We start from the raw sequence: 26,689 nt of genomic DNA, 5'->3' as shown, positions 1-26,689 counted from the left end.
TCAGGACTACCAGTAGAATAACTCTTCTAACTAAAGACTACTTGTTTCACTTTATAAAAGAAGCATTAATCAATCAATTCAAATAGCAAATATTTGAGTTTCCACTGTGCTGTGGAGGTAATCAGCAAAGGTAGAGACAAGCTTCCTGTCCTCCAAGAGCTCACAAAACCCCTTTGGTGTATTGAAAGATACTCCAACCAAATGATCCACCCGGCCAGGGTGTGTACCACTCCTTCTTTATCCATTGGTCTATTGATGGACACTTAGGTGGCTTCCATATCTTAGCTACTGTAAATAACGCTGCAATAAACATAAGGGTGCATATATTCTTTTGAATTACTGTTTTGAGTTTCTTCAGATATATACCCAAAAGTGGAATTGCTGAATCATAAGGCAGTTCTATATTTAATTTTTTGAGGAACCTCCATACTGTTTTCCATAGTGGCTGCACCAGTCTGCATTCCCATCAGCAGTGTACCAGGGTTCCTCTTTCTCCACAGCCTCACTAGCACTTGTTTGTTGATTTATTATTTTTATTTTTATTTTTTATGTTTATACCTTTACTAGATTTCAAAGATGATGTTTAGATAGGAAACATCTGTAGCAACTTCTAACAGGTTTTTTTATTGTTGAAAATATTACGGATGTTCTCTTTTTTCCCCATTGGCCCCTTCTACCCTGCTCCCAACCCCTCCCCAGGCCTTCCCCACACTATTGTCTGTGTCCATGGGTTATGCATATATGCATATAGATTCTTTGGTTAATCCCTACCCCCCACCTCACCTTCCCTCTGAGATTCATCAGTCTGATCCATGTTTCTATGTCACTGAATCTATTTTGTTCATCAGTTTATTATGTTCTATAGATTCCATATATAAGTGAGATCATGTGATATTTGTTTTTCTCTGCCTGGCTTATTTCACTTAGCATAATATTCTCCAGGTCCATCCATACTGTCCTAAATCATTATACTTCCCATGTCCCTTCACATTAATGAGCTTTCTCATTTTTCATACAATTAATATTTATTGAACCTTTACTATGTAATGCACACACACTCTCTCTCTCACACACACACACATACACTCATATATATTTTACTTTTTACTGTGGATACAGAGATTAAATGAAATACTTCAAGAAAATCACTGTCCAGTGAGGAAGGCAGTCAAGTAAATAGTTTACTAACACAATGCCCAAGTTGTGGGAATATTTATTATAATATCTGGAAACTGACAAATAAAAAAATATTAATACCTTTCTCACTGATCTGTTATAAATGACCTATTAATCAGATTATTACTTCACATCTTATTTTTTATCAGCCCATGCTCAAACTGTGTGCTATTCAAAAATCTTCCTGGGTATTTGTTTAGCATCTACAAAGTCAGTCCCCATAATTCTTGCTGCATTGATAATACGATATTAATTTTTTTCAGAAATAACATTTTAGACAGAAATATAAATTAAGTTTTAAAAGTTTTTTTATCAAATCTTATAAATATGCAATCACTTTAGAAAAATGATTGAAAAATGAAATACAATTTTATTGCTCTGTCCCCTGTGTAGGAAAAATAATAAAGCCATTCATTCAATATACAGTACTTCTTATGATTAATCCACAATTGAGGATACTATAGTTGGCTTCCCAAAATGTATGGTGAAATAGAAGGAATTGAAAGAAAACACATAAAACACCTAGTCCCTCCTTATTGAAGGTTAATGGTTGGAGTAGTTCTCTTTGATGGTTTAAATGTTGACCTATAAAAGTAGAGAAAATAGCAAAGGGAAGACGAGGTAAGCCTGGTAGAAAGAAGTTGAAGTGTGGTTGCTATAAAGTTATAAAACTCCTAGACCTGATCAAAGAGAGAAAAGCTAAAGGGGTTCTTTCATGTGCTGGAATAGGAAGTTTCAGAACATTCTTGTAAGAAATAAGCAATGATCTTGCTGAACTGCTAACTGGGCTTCCTGGTGACTTTTTCTGTCCTTTTGCTCCAAAATCAGCAGTTTAACCAGGTTTATGAAGAGACAGAAGAGCTTATTAAAATACCTGCGTTGACTTTTTTTTTTCTTTTTTCCTGCACGCTGTTCAAAATTAACCAATAAATGAAAAACCCACATGGTAATGTCTCAGTTCATTAATATGAAGGGAAATGGGAGGCATACTGAATATCAAATAAGTGACCAGTCTTAAAAATAACTGCTAATTGATGAAGTGCAAATGATGTACCTTTCATGGTGCTATATTTAGTACAACTGAGAATCATCTATAAAAACTTTATTTTAGAGGAGATGGGAAAATTGAGCTTTAGAAGAATAAAGTGTGGGTTTTAAAAAATAAAAGGAAATGTGTACAGAATATTCAAATGCTTGGGAAGATGGTAGGACTATATTCTCAACTATCGTCTATTTCTTTCTCTGAATTTTTATCTTAGAACGTATGAGTTTTCAATACATGAAACATAAAAGTTGTACTAGATCAGTAGGAAGTGTTTAGTATCAGTGAAAGAAAAAAAAAATGACTGATTGCTTCTTTGCCTTTGGGGCATGGGCTAACAGAAGAAGGAAGAAAATGAATTCCTTCTCTATTTTAATTGCTAAATGTCAATGCAAACAAGGCTAGTATATATGTTTGTGGGAAAAATGCTGTGAGTGACTGCTTAATCAAAAGATCAAAGTAGACTTTTCAATATAGGTTTCTGTATGGTCTTTTGTTTTAAGAATGATTCTGTGTAAAATTTGTGATCTGTGTAGCCCAACTACTTTGGTTCATATCACATCTCTACCATTTGTTAACTTAATCTCTCTGTACCTCAGTTCATTTAGTTTATTTTTTCTTTTATCTTGCATTTATTTGGTTTAGTTTATAATGGGAAGGGAATCATACCTTCCTTTTAGCATGGTAAGAATTTAATGAAATTATGTAGTTACACCTGACTAACATAATGTACACCTGAAACAAACACGAATTAATATTGAATGTAAACTGTAATTGAAAAAGATTTTAAAAGAAAATAAAATGACTAAAAATTTTGGGCATAAAAGTAGATTATAAATAAATGTAAGTTATGTTATTCACCAAAATAAACACTTCATAAGGGTATAAACTGTACTTTATCCACAATTGTATTCTCAATACTTTCATAAGTACCAGGCACAAAATAAATGTTGAATGAGTCAATGAACCCAAGCGCCCACTGCATGAAATTATATAGAAATTGGTAACCTCAATAACAGTGTTGGCTGTTATTAGTGAATTCTCATCAAACGCAAACAATGTAGTCAACAACAATTTTTCCCATGTAGGAAAAAGTCTACTCTGGCTCTGCTCCTGTGTAATGCAGGTGCTTGAAGTACAATACCTGGCCACTAGAGGGCAGAGAGATAGCCACTGGCTCTCAGGCAACATACCATTTGGAAGAAACAGAGGACATACGGTTTGGGTTTTAACTTTTGAGTGTCTCTTCTTTAAATTATTTCATTTTATTAGTGATACATAATAATGTCTCCAGTATGTAGTATGTCTCTGAAAATGTTCTTCTTGGATACCATGATTTAATCTATGTTGGTTTAAGACTATTGGATATAGCAGAAATATACAATGAAGTCATTAAGGTCTTCAGACTATTGGATATAGCAGAAATATACAATGAAGTCTTTCTTTAAAGTGTAGCATGTCCATTTTATCTTCATTGATTTGATTAAAAAGTGCCCATAAATACAATGATACTGCTCTAGTCCCTAGCACTTTTTTTTTAATCTTTATTGATTTCAGAGAGAGGAAAGGAGAAGGAGAGAGAAACATCAATGATGAGAGAGTCATTGATGAGCTGCCTCCTGCACACCCCTGACTGGGGACCAAGGCCACAACCCGGGCATGCGCCCTGACTGGGAATCAAACCACGATCTCCCAGATCCTAGGTCGATGCTCAACCACCGAGCAATGCCCATCCAGCCCTTAGCACTTTTTAATCCCTTTCTTAGTTGAAACAAATCCTCTTGAAGAATATAAACATAAATTAAAATTTTATCATTTATCAGTAGTCAAAGAAACAATAAAATGAAGGGAGAAAGGGTAAGCATATGCTGGTACAAAATTATAACTGTATAAAAGTACAGCAGAGGCTTCTTGAACAGGAGCATAGATAATCAGCAACCCTCCAACAGGTACACATTGTATAGGCAAGTGAACTCTGGTCTTTGTAATAGCAAGAGTCAGCCAGCAGACAGAGATGAAGGTTATAGATATTTTTGAGTTTTAGGCATGTGAACTTTTAGATTATTTTGTTGGTTACTAGTCAGTATAATTAATTACATTTCCTTACACACATAGCACTTTTCCAAATAGTAGAGAAAGTGTTGAGCATTGTCATTGCAAAAGCAACACACTTACTATAAAAAACGTATTTTTGAAAATGATAAAATGTTCTTTCTGATTGCAAAAAAGTAATATACTCAAGTAGCTTTCAGTGAATAGAAAATCTAGATCTAGCTGTGTCACTTGATTTAAAGAATTACAGCTATCTTATTTTAGATTAGAAGTGTGGTGGCTAGGACTTTATCCTGGCTTTCAAAACTGTGCATCTATGTATAAGAGAAATGGGAATGGCTAAGCTTATTTAGATAGGCACACAGATACCTGTCCATCAGTGACCCAAGTCTTCCCTCAGAAGCAATGTAATTGGAGTAACTGACCTCTTTCATTTTAGGCTGTATTAAGAATCAGAAGCAAATTACAGACCTATTAAATGTACAGATGAGTTTTGGGGGAAAAGGCAAAACCTGAATGGTGAAACAAAACTGACTAGAAAATTGCTATCTCCTTATAGAAGCAAGACTAACAAAAATAACTTTTTTTTTTTTTTTTTTAAATCAAGCTGACTTTAATTTTCCAACAGCAGCACTGGATAGAAGAGCATAACATTAAAGTACTGAAGGAAAGAATTTTGAGCCCAGAATTATTTAAATGTGAGGGTCAAATAAAAATATCTGCAGGTACAAAAGGACTGGTTTCAGACTTACTCTCCTGACATTAATAACTGCAGAACTGGGCAAAATATATTAGGTGACTGTTGTCAAGTGTTGGACAGCAACCAGTGAGGCTCATCACGCTTTCCCCTGACCCACAGAGAAAAGTTTCTCTGGCTGTGGTACAGGCAGGTGAGCCCAACTGTAGAGCAGTGTTCTTGTTGAGCCTGGAGGTGGGAATAGAATTTACAGCTTCTGACAGGACTGGAATTTGTAGGTCAGGATATTGGAGAGAAGGAAGCCTGCGTGGGGTTCCCTTCAGGTGACCGATCAGGGGCTGGGCTCTGCATGCACTATCAAAATAGCACATACCTCTGGCTTTAAAAAATCAGCTGGAGCTGTCTATAGTGTATTCTGAAATTTCACAATGGTGCTCTCTCCTGCGTACTGAGTGGTAGACTCTGCGCATACATTACCTGCCTTCAAATCTTGGGTCTTCCACTTAAAGACCTTGGGAAAATAACTTAATTTTAAACAGTTTTTTGAAGTATAATTATCATCATAATAAAATTTTGCGAATATAGAGAATTCAATGTTTTTTAGTATATTCACAGTATTGGGCAATTATTATCATTATTCAATCCTAGAACATTTTCGTCAACCAAAAGAGGAAGCCTGTATTCATAAATTCGACAATCCTCATTCTTTCCTACCCACCTCCAGCCCCTGGAAACCACTATTCTACTTACTGTTTCTATAAATATGCCTACTCTAGACATTTCATAAAAGTAAAATCATACAATATGTGGTTAATATGTGGTCATTAACGTAATGTTTTCAAGGTTCATCCATATTGAAGTATACATCAGTACATTATTCTATCACCTAATAATATTTAATTATATAGATACACCAAGTTTTATTTATCATTACTCATGTGAAGGTCATTTGGGTTTTTTCCACTTTTAGGCTCTTATTAATAATGCACAAGTTTTTGTTGGCCATATTTTTTTCATTTCACTTAGATATACACCTAGAAGTGGAATTCCTGAGTCATATGATACCCATATGTTTAACTTTTGAGGATATTGTCAGATTGTTTTTCCAAAGCAGCTGCACCATTGCACTATTTTACATTCCCATGAGCAGTGCATGAGATTTCTAATTTCTCCACATTCTCATCACTTACTATTATCTGTCTTTTTTATTGTAGGTATCCTAATGTGTGTGAAGTGGTATCTCCTGGTTTTGATTTGTATTTCTCTGATGAATGATGATATTGAGCATCTTTTCATGGCCATCTTCTCATTGGACATTTGTGTATCTTCTTTGGAGAAATTTCTATTAGACTCTTTGACCAATTTTTAATTGGGTTATTTGTCATTGCACTGTTGAGTTATGAGTTCTTTATAGATTCTGAAAATAGGCCTCTTATCACATGTATGATTTGCAAATATTTTATTCCAGTCTGTTGGTTATTTTTCACTTGCCTGATAATATCCCTTGACACAGAGTTTTAAAATTTTTGACAAAGTCCAATTTATCATTTTTTTATTTTTATTTTGTTGCCTCTGTTTTCGGTGTCTTATCTAAGAAACTGTTGCCCGATCAAAGGTCATTTTATGTATTTTTATGTTTTCTTCTAAGGGTTCTATAGTTTTAGCTGTTACATTTAGGTTGTTAATCCATTTTTAGTTCATTTTTGTATCTGGTATAAGGTATGTGTCCAACCAGATTCCGTTGCATGTGAGTATCCAGTTCTCCCAGCACCATTTATTTAAGACTATTCTTTTCCCATTAAATGATCTTGGCACCACTGTCAAAAATCAATTGCTCATAGATGTATGAGTTTATTTTTGGGCTCTCTATTATATTCCATTTATATATATGTCTACCTTTAGGAAAGTACCACAGTATCTTGATTACTGTAGCTTAGTAGTAAGTTTTTCCAGATTGTTTTGCCTATTCTGGGTCACTTAAATGTCCATATGAATTTAAGGTCAAGTTGTTAATCTCTGGGGGAAAAAAGCAGCTGGGACTTTGATGGGGATTGTGTTGAATCTGTAGATCAATGTGGAGATTACTGTCATCTTAACAATATTAAGTCTTCCAATCTGTGAACACAAAATGCCTTTCCATTTATTTAGTTCTCCTTTAATTTCTTTCAACTTTATAATCTTAAATAGCCGAATTTTGTAGGCCAAAAATTTTTATGGGATGGCCTTTGACAGTAATCCATCTCCTGCCACAATGTAACACCTCTTTCTGGCATCCACATTGTCCCATGTTTTAAACCTTTTAAAAAGTATATATGTAACAGACTTGATATTCAAATGAACCTGGGTTTAAAACCAGCTCTGTCATTTAAGAACTGTATGACCACAGGAAAGTTAAATCCTTTTTCTGTGCTCCAATATCATATTCTTTAAAATGGAGAAAATGTCTGCTTCAGGATTACTGTAAGGAATCAATAAATATTGGAAAGTGTCTGCATGGCTTCTGCACATGGTGGTGATTCAATAACTGCTACTCTTCTTTTAACTCCTCACTCACATACAGAATAAATCTTTTCTTAAGATGAGTGTCAGTGGATAATGGAAAAACCAATCACTTATGCTGTGCTACTCTAGCATGTAGTAGATACATTAACTTTCTTAAAAAGATAGTCACTTCAAAAATTATTTACGGGTGACTTTAGAACATATGCCTTTAAAATTATACACTACAGGCCATTCCTCCCACAACTGTACTGAGTGTTTACTACACACATAATTCTGCTAGGGATTACAGACACATGTAAGGTATAAATAACTCTTTGCCTAAAGATAATGACATTTGGGGTGGGGAGACAAGAAATAGAAAGTAAATAATTTATAGCTGTGTCTAATATAGTAGTTGTCAGTACTTCTCAAGGGGATTATTAAAAATAAGTAGTATGAGGCTTCAGAGGAATACAGACTAGACTGATCGACAGGCTTCAAGTAAATAAGGTTAAAAACTTAACCTTGGGGTTGGGTAGCCTTAGATAGGAGGAGAAATGGGAGAGGAAAGAAAGGCACACACACACACATACACACACAAAAACCTTTTTGTGTTTTTCAGGCCCAGCCTTAGGCAATTACAAAGGCTTTAGTTGGCAGGCGTCATGGAGAAAAGCTGCCTTTCCCACACTAGACTTGGTGCACAATCAGAGCCCTAGAGTCTCTGAGGGGAGTTGCAGTCAAGGACTCAGATCCTTCTGGCCAGTCACTGTCTTCACATATTTGCGTTGCTAGCCCCTGTGCCTTCATTCCTAGGTATCTTTATCTGAAGCCTTGGACAGAGGTATTTTTAGGAGGTCTCTGCCAAGGCCTCCTTATTGGGAGAAGAGTGGAAAATCTTAAAGATAGTTCCTCACTCTGACTTAGTACCCAGTACTTTTCTACTCAGAGCCCTCCTCCCTCACCCCTCTCCTCCTCACCTCATATTCTTAAAAATGCTGGAGCCTTTTGTTCCAGACTCCATCAACAGTGAGATAACCCTCACATCTACACTGATGACCTGACCCAACCAGTGCATGGTTCCATGGAAGAAAATGAAACAGAGTCAGCCCTTGCTTCAGTTTTAGCCTCTTGTTTATACTATCACAGACAGTGATTAAAGGCTTAACGCTTTCCCAGTTCAGGGCTCTTATAGTAGCAATGAAAAGGGGTCATGACCTTTGAAGAAATTAAGATTGCATATAAAGAACCTAGCTGAGTCGGTATTGTAGTAAATTACCATATTATAAACATTTAGGTCTTGAAAATCAGATCTGCTAGCTTTCTTTCCCAAAATCAGAATGAAAATTAAACAGAAGATGTATGTCTTCTGGAACGATTTCTGTGGGCTAGTTTAAATAATTTACCTTCTATTTTACTTCTCTCTAACCCAACTACATGGTTCAATGAAGTTAAGCACCCTTCAAAATTGGGCACTAAACAGAAGCTTATTTGTTAAAAGGATTGATAAAAAATGTTAAGATAGAAATAAAGCAAACCACTCAGTAAATCCATCTCTCATGGCTTCAGCATGCTCTACCTCAGGGATGGATGTTACTTATGGTGGGCAATGTTAATGGCTCCTACTAGGCCATTGCTTAGCTGTAAGGATACTCTGATAAACCCTATCCCTCATTTTTTCCCATGTCAAGGAGGCATGGATGTTTGTGATCCCATTTACAATTCTTGCCTACCAGCATAGAACCAGGTTCTCACTGGTCCTTCTACCCTAAGCCTGGGACTCTAGAAGTGGGGAGAGACACTTATGACTCATTAATTTATTGCTCCCTAAAATACAGGCAAAGGAGAGGGAGGACTAGCAATAGGCTCAGATACCTTATCTTTAAAGAGAAAAAATTTTAACTCAAAATATTCCTCTGGGTAATGCTGACTGGTACAAAGATTTCTTTCAAATACTGGGGTATTTTGAAAAGACATAAAAAACATAATAGTTAAAATCTGAACATCAGTTTGGCCTTTATTTGGCTTTATTTGCTACAAAAACAGGAAAACACAAAGTATAAAATCTGCTTCATCATTCTTAAATCCAATCCCTATGATCAGAAAATCACAAATAGAACATGCAGAAATGTCTTCTACTGTCCATCAGTTCATCTAGCTCATTGAGGCAGAGGCATAGCAATCATCCTTTGAGGTACTGCTTTTATCTTTAAACCTTATAAATTCTGGCTAAGAAAAAGGCTAACATAAACTAGGTTTCACAAAATACTGATGATACATGTGTTTACCATTAAATTCTCTGTCTTTGTGTGTGTAGGGGATGGAATTCAGTCAATAGATATAATTTGTTTCAATATTAATTATATCTTCCCATAAATATTTTTTTTCTTAAAACTCTGGCTCTTGCTACAGTCTGTCTGCTAGTGAGTACTCATAGATAACAAAAAGTGAATTAGCAAACGGAAAACGAGTACTAACAGGAAAAAAAAAAGCTAATAAAAAAACTGTCAAAAGGGCACATGCAGGAGGCAACTAGTTGATGTGTCTCTGTCATATCAATGTTTCTCTCTCGCTCTCCCCCCTCCTTTCCTTCTTCCCTTCCTCTCTCTGAAAAGCAATGGAAAAAATATCCTTATGTGAGGATTAACAAAACAAAACAAAACAAGCTATCAAAGTAGTGTAGCTTTAAAGTATTTGGTAAAATTTTCTAGGTTTATTTTTCAGGCAAGTTTTTCCTTAACATATGCATTTATGATCAGTCTCAGCTTGGAACCCTTTTGAGGACTTTCATCTAAGTCTCTGATTTTCAACTGGTGTGCTGCAAAACGCACACTGGTGTGTTGCAAGAATTTTTAAAACATGCAATACCTGACTAATTATTCAGGGGCATTAACCTCTTTTCCCTTAGATTGTCAAATAAAAAAAATAATAACAGCTAACACAACAATAGCCATCCAGTGTGAATGAATCAAGGTTATATCCATTTTTTGGTCAGATCAGAAAAATATATGATATATATTTTTGGTGTGCCACCGAATTTTATTAGTTTATGTATGCCATGAGATGAAAAAGGTTGAAAATCAAAGTCAATGTGTATCTTCTAAAGTTTTGTCTTGAAAGAAAATAGTGAGTATCTTGTCCCAAATATTAGCAGTTTGAAGCTGATGAACTAATTTGAGGAGTAGAAATGACACTTCTGTTCAACTCAGCCTTCTGCATTTCTTTTTGTATCATACCTACACCAATTCCTAGAACTTGAATTCCAATTAACTAAGCTCACATGAAGTGCCAAGCACTTTGCTAATTGATGGAGATAAAAACCCAGATAGGACATGGCCCTTACATTCAAAACCCTCAGGGTATACTGGGAAATACAGAAATAGAAGCAAATAATTCTAATACAATGCAGAATGATACCTGTGATAACAGAGATATGTTCCAAGAACTATATGTACCAAACAGAAAAGATACAAATCTACTTAGGTGAGAGAAAGGAGGGGGTTTCTTGATGAGGGGATATTTACTTTGGGTCTTGAAATATGATTAGGAGCTCTTCAGACAAGGGGCAATGAAAAAAGAATAAAAACTGATATGAAGTTAAGATGACTGGTACAGCCAAATAGATGGGACAAAATTAAAAATTCAGAAAAGCCCACTGGCTTTAACTATTGATTTACAGCTTAATCATATGAACACTGAATATTCAGAGACTGTAAGATATAAAAAGAACAACCAGAATAGGTATGATGTCTTCCTGAATCTCATTTAAACCTTAATTAGATCTAGTGGGAAGCTGGCAAAGTCCAGTCTAGGTAGAAGGAGATAGACCTGTCAGTATGGAAAAAAATTGAAAAGTCATCTAATTCTTTATAAGGCCAGCATATATCTCTAAACTGCACTTTGCAATGATGGAAGAGTAGGTACTTGTATTGAAGAGACATTTTGTTTTATAAAGCGTGTTTTTATAGATATATTTTCATCTGATCTATGTAACTTCCCTTTGAGGTATGGGCATATAGAACATATATTATTTTCCACTTTACCCATATATAAGCTCAGAGAAGTAAAGTAACTTGCCTGAAGTCACACAGCATGTCAGTTTGCAGAACCAGGACCAAAATCCATATCTTCTAATACTAAAGTCTTTGTTCTCTACTATACCACACACTTTACCAAACTCTGCAACACATTTACAGAGCAAATTATGCCACGACATTGTAATTGTGCTTAAATTATTCTATGGTAATCTTTAATTATATGAATTAACTAAAATGAATTCATTCACTTCTTCACAATAAGCCTATTTATAATCACATCCACCTTCAGAGACCTGAGGTAGGCATGAGGTAACGTTTTTCCAGAAATCCTTACAGTAGAAATCTCTGCTCTCTTCTATTCCTTGCTCATTGCCCTGAGAGTTTGTCTTGTGTAGACTTACATCAACAAGCTCCCTTGCCTACAACTTCCTGTTGGGTTTGGCCAGTGAGAAGCACTGCCCTGTGAGAGAAAAAAAGTGAAATTGAGATTGGGGAATATATTCCCCTGCCTCCCTGCTAAAGGCCATAGCTCCTGTCATGTGATCCTCTCCATATAGCTATCCTCCCTGGGTTCTAATAATCATTCCCCTTGTTGTTCCTTCAATACCAGGGTTGGTAACAGGTCCTGTTGTTTTCCCTGGGGTACTTTATAATTCCTTGTGGCTTTCCCTAAACCCTATTCACACCTTTGTATGGTCCCTGTGTTGATTTCTCTTCAAGTTATCCAAGATGTGTGTGCCATCTGTTTCCTGCCTGGACCCTGACTGATAAAGCCCCTAACTTTTCTTTTTCTTTCCTTGTATCCGTTCCTGATAATCTTTCCATGCAAGCTCTTGGTTTTCTAATAACCATCATATATTCACTGAGGCATCTTTACTCTCACTGTCCCCCAAATGCTCATGTACCAGTCACAAAGTCATTTACATGAATATCTCTGTCAGGTGTGCTTAGTGGTTAAGGATGTCCCACTAGAGCTATGGGACTTAGTCCCAAAGGAGCTATGGAGTTGTTGGTGCTTAAAATGTAATTGCACTAGTTTAATGGCAAGACTCATGACAAATTTCACAAATATGGGATATATTTGTCAGCTGGGCCTAGGTTTGTTTAAAATTTTCAGCTTTAAGTAATTGATAATACTCTAGTAAGTTCACTGTACTCCTAAGTTATGATGACCATGAGTCCTAGAAACCACTTTTGTCATTTGGACACAGTGTCTTGTCTACAGTATTTATTTTGTCAAGAGAAAGAAAAGTAAGAAAATGGATAATGAATTCTTATGCAAAGAATATTTGTTAATGGGAAGAGAGCTGTTATTTTAAGTACTAACATTGCCATGGACTCTCAACATACATTGGCTTCCCCGTGACTATATTTTCCCCCTACATTTAAAATGAGAATCTTCTGAGAATAGGTTATTCTGTTGCAGGTTAGCACCTATAGCTGAGGCAAAAGGGTCTCTACAAAAATCAGAGAGCTACTGGGAACAATTATCCATATGTAAGAGCAAAGTCTGTATATGTGTATATGCCCATAGAATAAATCAAATGAGCATGAACATTTGAAGAGTGAGAATAAGCACACCTGTCTTAACACTGAGTAGTATTTCTGAAGTCCTACATCCGAATACTATAATACAGAAAAAGCAGGAACAAATATGTGAACAACAAGCATGCTTGTTTGGAGTTAGAAAACTGTATCAGCCCAGCTGGTGTGGCTCAGCGGTTGAGCATTAACCTATGATCCAGGAGATCTCAGTTTGATTCCTGGTCAGGGCACATGCCCGGGTTGTGGGCTCCATCCCAAGTCAGGGGTGTGCAGGAGACAGCTGATCAATGACTCTCTCATCATTGATGTCTCTCTCTCTCTCTCTCTCTCTCTCTCTCTCTCTCTTTCTCTCTCTGAAATCAATAAAGACATTTTTTTTTTTAATAAAAAAGAAAACTGCATCAGTTCTTTTTGATGTATTTACTGATTGGCTCCATGAAACAAACTCTCAACTGATTCAAATAACCCTTGCATTTTGCTGTTACTGTCCACTAAGTTGACACTTTTGACCAAATTACTAGTTGCTCTGGGTTTCTGTAGCAGGAGTAAGTTCTGACAAACTCTAAGCCGATGGATGAAAGCAATATAGTTAACTTTGTAATGAACATCCACCAATGATCACCAGAAACAAAGTATCTAGTTTGCCATGACAAAAAATATTCCTAAAACATCATCAAAACCTGATTCTTTAAAAATAGCACAACAATTCAAAAAATTTGGTGATAACTTCTAAAATTGTATTTGAACTAAGACAACTTCTAAACTCAGAAATAGAGATAATTTATTGCCAGGAGGTTTCTAGTGTCTGTGGGTTTTAAAAATAAGTCCCTGTTTTACTCTCCATCTGGAACATCTTATTAGCATCATCAAAAGGAATATTTGGTTCTGATGTCTTACATATTTACTATCTTTAAAAGATAGCCAGGGGATTACAATCCTTGACATTTACATTTATCTAATTTATTGTCCACAGGCTCTGAATTGCTTATTTAATTTAAATTAATGGGCCATGTTCAAATCAAAGAAAGTTAAACTAATTAAGGCAGAATAGTCTAATCAGGCACTTTAAACTCTAAGATTTATTGCAGACATTCAGGATTTGAATTTGATTGCGTTTATTGAATCAAGCCAGGAAGCTATTTGTAATAGTTGGGTTAGGTTAATCTATAATGAAATCCAATTTAAAATTAAAGGTAGGAGTTCAAATTCAGTTCAACATTTGAGCACTGTGTGCCATACAGGTGCTGGATACTGTGGACAGAGAAATGGCTAGGCATCTTACTCTACCTTCAAGGAGTCCGTAATCTATTGAAAGGAATCAAAAGGGAGAAACAGTATTGCAAGAGATGAATCTTCTTATCTCTTCTCAGTCTGAAACCCACCCTTCTGAAGAGGATATAACTTCCAAAGATACATTACTTCAAAAAACTTTTTCTGAGTACCTATTACTATGTGCCAGAAACTGGTACTAGTGCTAGCTGGGAATACATAGATCAAGTTTTTGTTTCTGTAATTGAGATGTACCTAAAGGAGACAGAGAAAAGAAACAAATGTTTCTAGTGGAGTAGAACTAGAACAAGAAATAAGCACTGTGAAGAGAAGCACAACTTGTTCTGGAAGTGTTAGGGATTATGAGATGTTGCCAACTAATACACTCAATAAACGTTTAATAAGTGCCCACTATGTGCCAGTCCATGGGGGGAAAATGTTGAATAAGTCACAGTTCCTTCCCTGGAGGAGCTCACGATTCAGTGGAGCTGCGCATTACAAGTTTTGAAAACGTTTACATCAGATAACAAAAAATTAAAATTGGAATCCTCAACCTTCTGAAAGACATATTACTGGCTTAAGATTAAAAAAAAAAAGAAAATTCTGTGAACAGATTAATGAACAATGTACATTTATAGACTCAGAACTGTCAGTTTAGATGATGGTTAAACAGTTGACTTTACTGAATTGTATTGTGTGTAAAAAATAATTTCAGAGCTGAAGTTCAAATATGACTCAATATAATTATGATTGCTATAAATCAAATTATGTTAAATTGCCTCAAATATTTTTCTTGGATTAAATTCCAATTTATGACATTAGATTGTACAATATCAAAATCATTGGTTGAAAAGTGTAAGATTTGGTTAACTAGTTTTTGTCTACCTAATGCTAAATGATTTAAATATAACAAGAAAACAAAGGCAGTAAAATCTCAGACATCTCTTGCAGCAATATTTTGCTGATATGCCTCCTAGGGCAAGGGAAATAAAGGAAAAAATTAACAAATTAGACTGCATAAAACTAAAAAGCTTCTGCACAGCAAAAGAAACCAGCATCAAAATGAAAAGGGAGCCCACTGTATGTGAGAACATATTTGCCAAAGATACATCTGATAAGGGGTTAATTTCCAAAACATATAAGTAACTCATATAACTCAACAAAAGGAAGATAAGCAATCCAATTAAAAAATGGGCAAAGTACTTGAATAGACACTTCTCCAAAGATGACATACTGATGGCCAACAGACATATAAAAAGATGCTCACTGTCACTAATCATCAGAGAGATGCAAATTAAAACAACAATGAGATATCACCTCACATCTGCCAGAATGGCTGCCATCAACAAATCAACAAATGACAAGTGCTGGCGAGGAAGTGGAGAAAAGTAAACCTTAGAACACTGCTGGTGGGAATGTAGACTGGTGCAGCCACTGTGAAAAGCAGTATGGAGGTTCCTCAAACAATTAAAAACAGAACTGCCTTATGACCCAGGATTTCCAGTGTCTATTTATTTGGCCATAAGAAAGAATGAAATCTTACCATTTGTGACAGCAATGGTTGAACCTATAGGGTATTATGCTCAGTGAAATGAGTCAATCAGAGAGAGATAAATATGATGAGTTCACTTATATGTGGAATCTAAAGAACAAAATAAATGAATAAACAAAATTGAAACAGACTCATTAACACACAGAGCGGACTGTTCGTTGCCATAGGGGACGAGGGTTCGGGGGGTGGGTGAAAGAGGTGAAAGGATTGAGAAGTACAAATTGTTAGTTACAACATAGTCATGGGGATGTAAAGTACAGCACAGGGAATATAGTCAATAATATTGTATTAACTATGTATGGTGCCAGATATGTACTGGAAATATCAGGGGGAAACTTTGTAAAGCATATAATTGTCTAACCACTATGCTGTACACCTGAAACTAATACAAAATAATATTGAATATAAACTGTAATTGAAAAAATTTAAAAAGAAAATATATTAATAACAAAAAATAGTCTCTAAAATGTAACCACTATTTGACAGCAAGGGATTCCTGAAGCCCTTCCATCTGGAGCTCCTAATCTCATTTAATTGGTAAAGATTTCAGGTTTTATGTAAAAAAATCAAGTTCTGATTATTTTCTTCAAAAGGTCTTAATCTAATACAAAATTGTACTATCCTCTATTTAAAACTAATCATAAATAAATACGGACAGGGACTGAAAAAGAATGTGAGAAAATAAAAATAGTTGATTTGGTAGCATGGTGGGAATGTAGGTTATTCTTTTTTTCTAGTTATGTTTGCTCGATAAGTAAATTTTTAAAAAGTTCTTGTTTCAACTGATTCAACTTTCTTTTCCTTAGAGAAAAAAGATATTTATAGCTTCAAAGTAAATTGGTATAATGTCAATATCTAAATAGAATGACATTGGTTCCTCGTAAATTCCAAGTTTCTCAATGAATGCCTTAGGGAAAACTCTTGACAACTCTCTGTAGTTATGCTGTGAGATGATATAAATGCTTTGAACACTGATTCCCAGAAGTGACACTGGTTTGTTCCTAAGGGACCTTGTGTGCCCACCTCATGTGCTTGGCAATTGGCGTCCTCTTGGCATAGGAGTTGTACTGCATACTCACAGCCCAGCCTTCATCAGTATCATCAGTGTTGCTGATTTAATCTCAAATATATGCTGATTTTAATGCCGTTGGCAATGGCTGCCTAAAACATTTTTTACTACACTATAGAATCATCTTAATCTTGTCCTCATGGTCTTTGATAAATACTATCATAATATAATATTCTGTATCAGTTATCTATCACTACATAACAAACGGCCTCAAAATGTAATGACTTATATAAGCAACTATTTCTTATCTCTCAAGATTTTGTCAGTCTCCTAAAATATTTTTCTAGTCTGGGCTGGTTTGGTTTATCTATGCTGGGCTCACTGATGTGTTTTGATCAGCTAGTAGCAAGTGGATAATATAGGATGGCCTCACTCACATATCTGGCACTTCGTAAGCTATTGAATGGAACTCCTAAGTTTACCTTTGTAATGAGTATTATGACATACAAACCAGAGCCTCCTTTCCAGGACAAAGACATTTTTCCCACAGTGTCTAGAAGTGTTGCCTGCTGACAACTTACTACTGCATCTCTACCGCAATAATTACCAAAAGAGGCTGCCTACCTCAAGAATGTACTCCCTCCTCAAGGGTAGCCCTCATCCAATGACTGGTTGATGCAGACATTAAAATGCCTGGCCCCTTTGTCTCAACTTGAAACAACTTTAAGAGCCATCTCAGCTCCAGAGTTCCCCAAGGAACCAGCTGAGACCTCTGTTTCAACTGTGTTGCAGACTAACTTTCACCTATGATCAATCCTACATTCATTATTGCCTCACATTTGTTGCAGACAGCATTCCCCCCAAAAATTTCTGCTTGAAAATCTCCATTTCAGAATATTTCTTCTGGGGAACAAGACCTAAAATGTGCTCCAACTGGCCTCTCTTCCTCCAGCAGGTTTTCTTGGGCTCACTCACCTGAAGGTGGTTACAGGGTTCCCAAGAGCATAAAAATAAGCCACAAAGTATTTTAAGGCTTGAACTCAGATCATGCACAGTTTCTACTCTGTAACATTATTTTGGTCAAATATATTAGTTTTAAAAATAATTTTAAATGGATTAAATAATGTTAATAGCAGTGATGATGATGGCAATGAATTTTCCATGCTTTATTTGTTCCAGTCACTATTCTAGGCATTATATATAATAACTTATTTAATACCATAACCATATGAGGTAGGCACTGTTATCCTTTTTTACAGCTAAAAATACAGTAGAGTTTTATCAGATATTTACCCAAACAAGCTAAATCTACTACATGAAATCTAAGAAATACCTTTGATCCTAAAGTGGAAGTGGGTAACAGTGCTGTGATGTACAGAGCAGTCGTTCCAATTGGCTGGTTTCACTTTGGGGCTTTAAATCATTGAATAATGCTGCTGCTAATGAGGAGTTCATTAATTTGATAATTTTCTCAAACAACTGAGACTTAGATTTTATTTGAAGTCTACAAATGTTATGGCCTTCAGTACACCTGTGTTCATGGACCTTTAATAATATTTTATTCACTAAGGAATTCCTAAACCAAAAGAATTTCAGTTGAAAAATTAACCTGGTACAGTCAAACCCCACGTTGTGCAACAGAGTAGAAATTAAGTTCCTTTTTCACTTAATAAAGTAAAATACAAAAGTCATTTTCCAAAGTGGGATAATATTCACTTGAATTCTTTAAAAACTGATATCAATGCATTATCAGAAAAATGTTGGCTAAGAAAGGAGGATGTGATCTACTTCATCTAAAATATAGCATTGACTTAAAAAATCATAACCATGCTCCTGGGAAAGATGACTGAGCACCAAAAATGTTTGAAAGTTTCTCCAATTAGCAACACCTAGCTAAATCAAAATATTAATTTCGATCTTATTGCATTTATCACTTGTTGAGCATATTAAATAAATAGGGCTCAATGTTAGGCTTCTTGACCTTATTATTATTATTTTTTTGATACGGAACACTTCACAAGTTTGTGTGTCATCCTTGCGCAGGGGTCATCCTAATCTTCTCTACATCGTTCCAGTTTTAGTATATGTCCTGCCAAAGTGTGCACCTCACACTTATTACTGATATTGCTTGCAGAGTAAGATTTTCACTCAGGGAAATTATTTTGATTAATTTCTCAGTGGACTAAGGAAATATTCTATCTCATTTCTGATTCATAAACTTGCTATTTCATTCACTTTAGTTGACAGTGGAAAAGATAATTCTTTGAAATTACCAGTCACTCATGCCCTCTTTTGTATTATATTTGGGTTTGTAAACTTCCATAAGTAGGACAGGACCATAACACTGATGACAGACTTCCTGGGATACCTGACTACTCCTCCCCACAGGCCACTGGGTATTGTGTGCACCTGACTCAGAGAAATTCCCACTTCACTAAATAGATCAAAATTTCTGAAACTGTGAGAACATCAACATTTTGATTCATAGAGAATTGTGCTAAAAATGCTTTCAACAAATGATTTGTTATAACTGAGTTAAAAATGTGTAGAACTCCCTATTTTTTCAGCTGGGTCTCTATTTGTTTTTACCAAATGTGACTGCAATGTTAAAAAAGAGGTAAAAAAATAATTTTTAATTGCCCCAAAGAAGAACAAACAATAGCCTTAAGGCAGTTTGTTTTCTTAAGTATCTCCAATTCCTGTTCTAAGAGAATAAAATCAAACCATCAGTTAATTGTATGTATATACACAGATAGTTTCTTCAGTGTTCAAATCCCTTTGAAATTGTCTGCCCTTTAGCTTGCAATTTCTTATTAAGTATGTTTTTGGTACAAGCCTGAAATCATCATTAAATTGCCACAGATGGTTGTCTTGATCACATTTTTCCTCAGTCAGTCTTTCCCTTGATATAGCTGGGAGCTAGCATTCTGCTTTGACTTGCCTGAAATTTTGAAAACTAGAAACGCTAATGTCATTTTACACCATAAACTGTAATAAATTTATTTTCCTCTTCAGAATTCCTAGGAGGATCTTTATTAATATTGATTTAAGTTGTGTGGCTATTTATGATCAACTGAAGGAGTTTATAAAAATTATTAAAATAAACCCAGTTTTCATTCATTAATTTGTCTAGAACATCTAGGATCAGTGTTTCAGGCCACTTTTCCTAGCTTTCCAATTTTCTGTCACTGTACACCTGAGTGCCAAGAGTCCCTAGTAATAGCCATGTGCGTGCGTGCACGCTCAAGCAAACGCACATACACACAAGATTGCAGATGCCAATGCTGATGTTTGTAACCAGTTTTTCCAAGTTCATGTGCAAAAGTTTACTTGTTTTATGTGCTGGATTAATAGTGAAATTTCCTTCCAAATATCTGTAGACAAAGACCCATTTCTAGATTCAAGCCGTGAGTTCTTTAAGGACGGAAACCTCATTAACCTTGATTATGAACCTCTAAGAGCCAGCCTAATGGTGTGGGCTGTGAGTAGATTCTTGGTGAATTAGAAACTGATTACCTGAAAATCACAGGCTATAAAGAGACTGTTAATTAGGAATTAAATTGCAGAATTGATTAAATAACATTTAATACATTCCATGAAATTAAATTTAATCTAAAGTATATACTAGAGCCCTTTAAAAACTATCAACACTATGAAAACCATAATTGGAGGTAAACATGAATACAGACAGTCCAGAAAAAGGTAACACTGGATTGTGTCCAATGAAAAGCTTGAACATCCCCTCACACACCTTCTTAATATGTGCCCCTACTTCTTTCTCCTTTCCCATTATTTGAAGAAGAGTTAAAGAAGGGAAATCATATGGGAGGTGATGCTGTACTTATCTTTGTTGTTCACTTAATGTGCTTATTATTCTTGTTCACTCCTGATTTACCTTGTTGTTTTTAAAATCTGTATTTGTATACATGGGAAGTAAATGGTAGTAACAACATAGAACTCAATTATAGCTTAAAACAACCCAACTAATTCAGTTTCTGTGTATTACTGACCCCAAACAATTGCAGAAAGTGGGTGAGTCTGGTTAATGTACAAGTTGAATCTCCTCCTAATATTCAAATATTGACAATGTCAAAATAAAGGAAGTAGTTCACAAAAGTTAACTTTAATTACCTCATCTTTTTAGCAACCCATGTGAAATAAAACTAATTGGTGTCCAATGACAATGCAATGTCTTTGTTCCCTCTCTCCTTACAGGTTTCCTCCAGCTTAGGACTGGCAAAAACTGCCTTTAGTGGCTTCCCAGTCTGGGGTTCCAGATGTATGTGCTCCTTTGTACCTCTCTGTTAAAGCCCTTTTTGTTATAATAGTTATAAAGCTCTGTCTCTATCACCATGTTAGCCTGTGTCTATAAATAACAGACCCATGAATATAAGTTTTTATCATGAATCAGACTTAAAAACAACACTCAGATACCTAAAAATGAGGTTCATGCTCAATGGTCTTTCACGGCACAATAACTATCTCTCAGTTAAAATATTTCCATATATTACACCTTGATGATGTTCTGAATTTATAGTTCCAAAGAAATAAACTGGGCCCATATCAAAAAGTAGTCTTATATAATACAGATATCAATAATGGAATAATATGAGGAACCTTAGGTGTGTTTTTCTGCCCAAAGTTATTTCTGACACACACCTCTCACTGTTTATAATTCACCCATTTGGATTGGCATGGATTGGCAGACTCTTTTAAAATGCAAACAACATAAAGGTTAACACATTAATCCAATGATAAACCCAAGTAACAATCTCTAAGATATGCATAGTATTCTAAATTTTGTAAAGAATAATCATATTTTGGAAGTTATTGTTGGAAAATTATTTCCACCTCCTTTAACTCACTTTATATTTATCAGAACCATATGACTTAGGTGGTTAAGTAGCAGTAATAGTAGCAGTAGTAGCAGCAGCATTACTAGTAGTGATGATAAAACCCTTATATACCATGTATTATGTGCCAGACACTGTTGTAAGCACTTTACGTATATTAATTCATTTGATCATCACATCCGCCTTACATGGCAGCTTCTACTTATATTACCACTTTTATAAATGATAAAGCCAAGTCTTGGAAAAGTCAAGCACCTTGCCAAAGGGCACAAAACTGGTAATCTGAGTTAGGACTCAAATCCTGGCAATCTGCTTCTAAGGGCCTGTGCTCTAAACCACTTACGACCATCATCTCTTTGATCATTTACTCAATTATTTACTGAGTGCATACTGTATACCAGATACTCTTTGAAGCTTTGGAGATACAATTAATAAACAGATTTGATCTCTCCTCCCAATGAGTTTTCATTCTAGAAGGGAGAGACACAGTAAATAGAAAGGGAAATTTCCTTAGTGATAAGTTATATGAAAAAAAGAAGGTTGTGTGAAAGACAGTGATGGGGTGAAGCTGCTTTTGATTGGGATCTAGGGAGACTATTCTGAGAAGACACTGGAGCTAAGGTATGAAGGAAAGAGAGGAAAGAAGCAGCTATGTATATAATTTTAGGACAAAGTACATCAGGAAGCAAGACAAACAATAGCTCTAAGGTGGGAATGACTTTGAAAAGAGAAAGTGAGTGAGGCCAGAATGGGGGGTATCAGGACATGAGATCAGAGATGTCAAAGGAACTTGATTATGTAGAAGGATTTTGGATTTTGCTCTCAGTGAAATGGAAAGTCACGGAAAGCTTTTAGCAGGCGAGTGTCATTATTTGATTTAAATTTAAAATGGGTATTTCTGGTTACTTTGTGGAGAAAAAAACTTTATAGGGTTAAACATGGAAATAAAAAAGACCAGTAAGGAGAATATGGCAGTAGTGCACATGAGAAATGATGGAGGCATGGTCTAGAGTGTTTGCAGGTGAGAAGTATATGAATTTGAGGATGTTTTGAACTTACAGCTAATAAGGAGAGAACCTAGATGAAAATTGAGGTTGTTCTGACTCTAAATTTATGCATTTATTGTCTGCATCTAAAAAAGCTAGTTCCGATTCTCACAGTGAGGAGTGAATATTTTAATTATGGGAAGGGGAAAGGAGGGAAATGTGAAGAAAGGTGGAGGAGACAGAGAGAGTATGAGAAAGTGGGGGAGGAAGGAAAGGGGGGCAGCAGGGAAGGAGGGACAGGGAGACAGGGAGAGAGTTTGGAGTATAGAGCTCTGATGAGTATCCTCCAAGTGGGTTTACACAGTTAAGGGTTTTAGGCAGTAGAAGGTCTGTAGATTTGGGGGAGCATATATTTAGTATTATATAATAGTAGAAGACCAATTTAGCTCATTATAGAATAAGACCAGATAGACTTTATGTGGCTTCTAGGATGATAAACAGAATATCAGTGTTTATGCTCATAAGCATGGTTTCCCCTTTATTATCCCAACTGACACACTCCCCTGAAATTGACAAGCTTTATGGAATTCAGTCAACTGAACTTAATTTTTCTTTTGTTTCTTTTGTAGAGTGATTTAGCAGATTTCTGATATTTCCCTTTCAAATAGGGCTGTGTATAAGCAAAGCGTATGTCTACTGTGCACCCTAGCCAGTCTAATGTGCTGTGAAAGCCTGAGAAATGTTCAATCACCCTAATGATCTAAGACTTGTTTCTGGGTGTCTTTAGGCTTTTCTCTGGGGATATAAAGACTACATTATTCTGGGAAGCAGTAACAGTAATGGTTTGGTCAATTAGTATAAGTATTAGCTATGACTAGGCCCAAATGATGAAACTGTAGTTTTAAGCATTTTGGATATTAGGCACAATATATATAAAACCTCTTTTGTAGATTAAATCAAGTTACAGCCAATAATTCATCAAATCCATTTAACAAAGCTTGCCAAGACTTAGAGGATCACTTTCTCTCAACCTTGTTTCTCCTTCATTTCCCTTCTCATACTGAAAGCTGTTCTGAGAGAAAGGTTTGAAAGTCATCTGCAGAAGTATAAATGTCTAATAAGGCTTCAGGTATTTGCTACTCTAGGGACATTCTCGTTTTTCAAGAAAACTAGAAATCCTGAGTCCAAAGAATGAAACCCTAGTTATGAAATTGGGCCATCAATTAAGTGAGAAGAACAAATAAATTAAATACCCACTGTATTAGTCAGGTTTCTCTAGAGAAACAGAATAAGATGTGTGTGTGTGTGTGTGCGTGTGTGTGTGTGCGCACGCGCGCGCGCGCGCGCGCGCATGTAAAGAAATTTATTTTAAGGAATTGGCCTGTGTGATTATGGGGGCTGGTAAATCTAAATCTGCAGAGTGGCCAGCAATTTGAAGACCAGGAGAGCCAATGCTCCAATTCCAGTCCAAAAGCAGTCTGCTGAAGAATTCCCCATTCCTCAGCGATGCTGGTCTTTTTGCGGTATTCAGACCTTCAAATGATTGGATGAGGTCCACTCACATTACGAAGGGCAATCTGTTTTACCCAAAGTTTATGGATTTAAATGTTAATCTCATCCAAAAACATCCTCCAAGTTGACAAATAAAATTAACCATCACATAGACCTTTGATAAGGACTGTTGAAAATATGGTTCTATTTGTTTACTTCTTACGATTTGTATCCCACATTACATTAGAGAATCTTTTGTTTGCAGTTCTGTTTAAACTAAAGATAGTCATATATATATATATATTCTCATATTTAAAAATAAGTATCGCAGTTTCAGGTCCTGATAGTATTTCACATACTGGAGTAATGGGAGAGAAGGTCACTGGCATTATAATTTAAGTTAGGGTAGGCAGGCCTTCTTTCTACAAAGTGGCACTTGAGCTAACACCTGAATGAAGAGAAAGAGTTATCTATGCCTATGTATAAAGGGAAAGCATTCCAGTTAGAGGGAATAGAAAATGTAAAGCCTCTGTGGAAGAAATGAGATTGGGATGTTCAGAAAAATCTTCATGAGAAGTGGCATTTGTGAAGGAAGTTAAAGAGGTGAGATTTTTACAAGTCAAGATTGGGGAAGAGATAAAGAAACGCTGATTTAGAAATACAAAACTTTCTATGGAGTACCAGTTATACATTAATATTGCCTTAAAATATTAATTTGAGTCAGATGAGTCCAAATATAAGTTTATGTCCAAGGTAGGTGTTTTACTTCCTTTTCCTTTTGTACAACTAATGAGCAATTACCTACATTATGAAGTATCTGTGTAATATCTATCTAAAACCATGAAGAATACGGGTGAGGTAATCAGAGGGACTACTATCCACAGTACATACAGAGCACTGAAAGTACTCTTTCCTCAAAGACCTTTGCTTTCTAATTTCAAAATGGGATTACTATGAAGTAAATAGTTATTTTTATGCACCTCAATGTAGAGGGTTAAGACTCATGTCAAAGTGAGAATAATTTTGATCAGGTAATGGAATACTTTCTATGTATAACAATACAATCTCAGGTAATTGGAAGTTGACTTAAAAGTTGTCTCATTGAGCCTGGCCAGCGTTGCTCAGCGTTTGAGCAGTGACCCATGAACCAAGAGGTCACTGGTTCGATTCCGGGTCAGGGCACATGCCTGGACTACAAGCTTGATCTCCAGTGCAGGGCGTGCAGGAGGCAGCCAATCGATGTTTCTCTCTCATTGATGTTTCTATCTCTCTATCTTTCTCTCTCTTCTCTCTCTAAAATCAATAAAACATATTTTTTAAAAAGTTGTCTCATTAAAGCACATCCTGATGCTTTTGTTCCCACCAAGGGTTTGCTCACCTTATAATTGAACACAGTTAATGATCTTTCTGAGGTATCCCATTCCATCATTGGTCAGCTTTGATGAAATCATTATCCTTGCAGCACTATCCCTTGGTCTAAGACTTATACCTGTATCAGCCAGAGTTCCTAGTTATAGATACTAGAATTCCACTCTAGCTAGCATACGCAGAAAGAGATTATTTATAGGTTGCAGGATAACTTACAGAATGTCTAGGAGGGTGAGGGACCTAACCTTGGATATTGCACAGCTAGTAACAATACAGCCAAGTGGAAATCCCAACCACACCATGGGGTATCTCTAGCAGAAATTCTACTAACACCACTTCCTATCACTCAGCACCTATGATTTTAGACCACAAAGTGTAGAACCTCTGCCATAGTTTCCCTAGAAGATTCTATCTCTTTATTCACAGCCACCACCTCCCTCTCAAACTTAACAGGCAAGTGCATCTGACTGGTGAAGCCTAGATCACATGGACAAGCTTAGATGCAAGAAAATCTGGAAAATGCAGTTTCGTGGTTTCAAGATTCTTTGTAGAGGAAAGTATGGTAGAAGAGGATTGGAAGGAATAGTGAGTGAATCAATTTGCAATATTTTTCACATTTCCTCTCTGAGCTTTCTTGAGATTAAACATCTCCAGTTCCTTTAAATGTTGGAGGGTGTTATGTTTAGAATCTGTTCACCGTCCTGGTCCTTCTCCTCTGGGCATATCCCAGTGCAGGTCCCTCAAAATGCGAAACCAAGAACAGGGTAAAATTACCAGGTATCTGTTAGCCTGTGAAAAATGAAGCAGGTCTAGCACCTCCTTTAGATATTGAACATCTAATAATACATCCTCATAATGTTCATGGAATCTAGTGAGTAAGACAGCAAGATTTGTTTACATGTCTCTCACTTTTTAAAGGCATATCATCCCAAATCTGCACTACTGTACTTATAGAGCTTGTTTTATAAACAAAAGCAGGACATTGAAATGTGTCACTATTAAATTTCATCTTGTTAAAATCAGAACCCAAAACTTGATATCAAGAGGCTAAAAAAATGGGCAAAATCTATTTTCCAATATAAATCTTTATCTTTACTGGCTTTGTATCTAAGTTTTGGCTAAGCATGTTCA

General features: G+C 35.8%; 1 long non-coding RNA gene and 1 other non-coding gene across 2 annotated transcripts in view; both read right to left on the bottom strand.

Annotated features, from left to right (window-relative positions):
- The window catches only part of LOC107532754 (uncharacterized), a 158,700-nt gene that overhangs the window by 96,611 nt on the left and 35,400 nt on the right, over positions 1–26,689 (bottom strand). The gene's annotated exons all lie outside the window — the stretch shown is intronic.
- LOC148090389 (U6 spliceosomal RNA) lies at positions 18,859–18,965 on the bottom strand. The gene has a single exon (XR_015713818.1). It is a non-coding gene; the product is annotated as a U6 spliceosomal RNA (small nuclear RNA).

Source organism: Miniopterus natalensis, chromosome X (assembly GCF_054644295.1).
Source record: "Miniopterus natalensis isolate mMinNat1 chromosome X, mMinNat1.hap1, whole genome shotgun sequence".
Lineage (NCBI taxonomy): Eukaryota > Metazoa > Chordata > Mammalia > Chiroptera > Miniopteridae > Miniopterus > Miniopterus natalensis.
The sequence above is the reverse complement of the archived record's forward strand: the minus strand, read 5'-3'. Positions and strand labels throughout refer to the sequence as shown.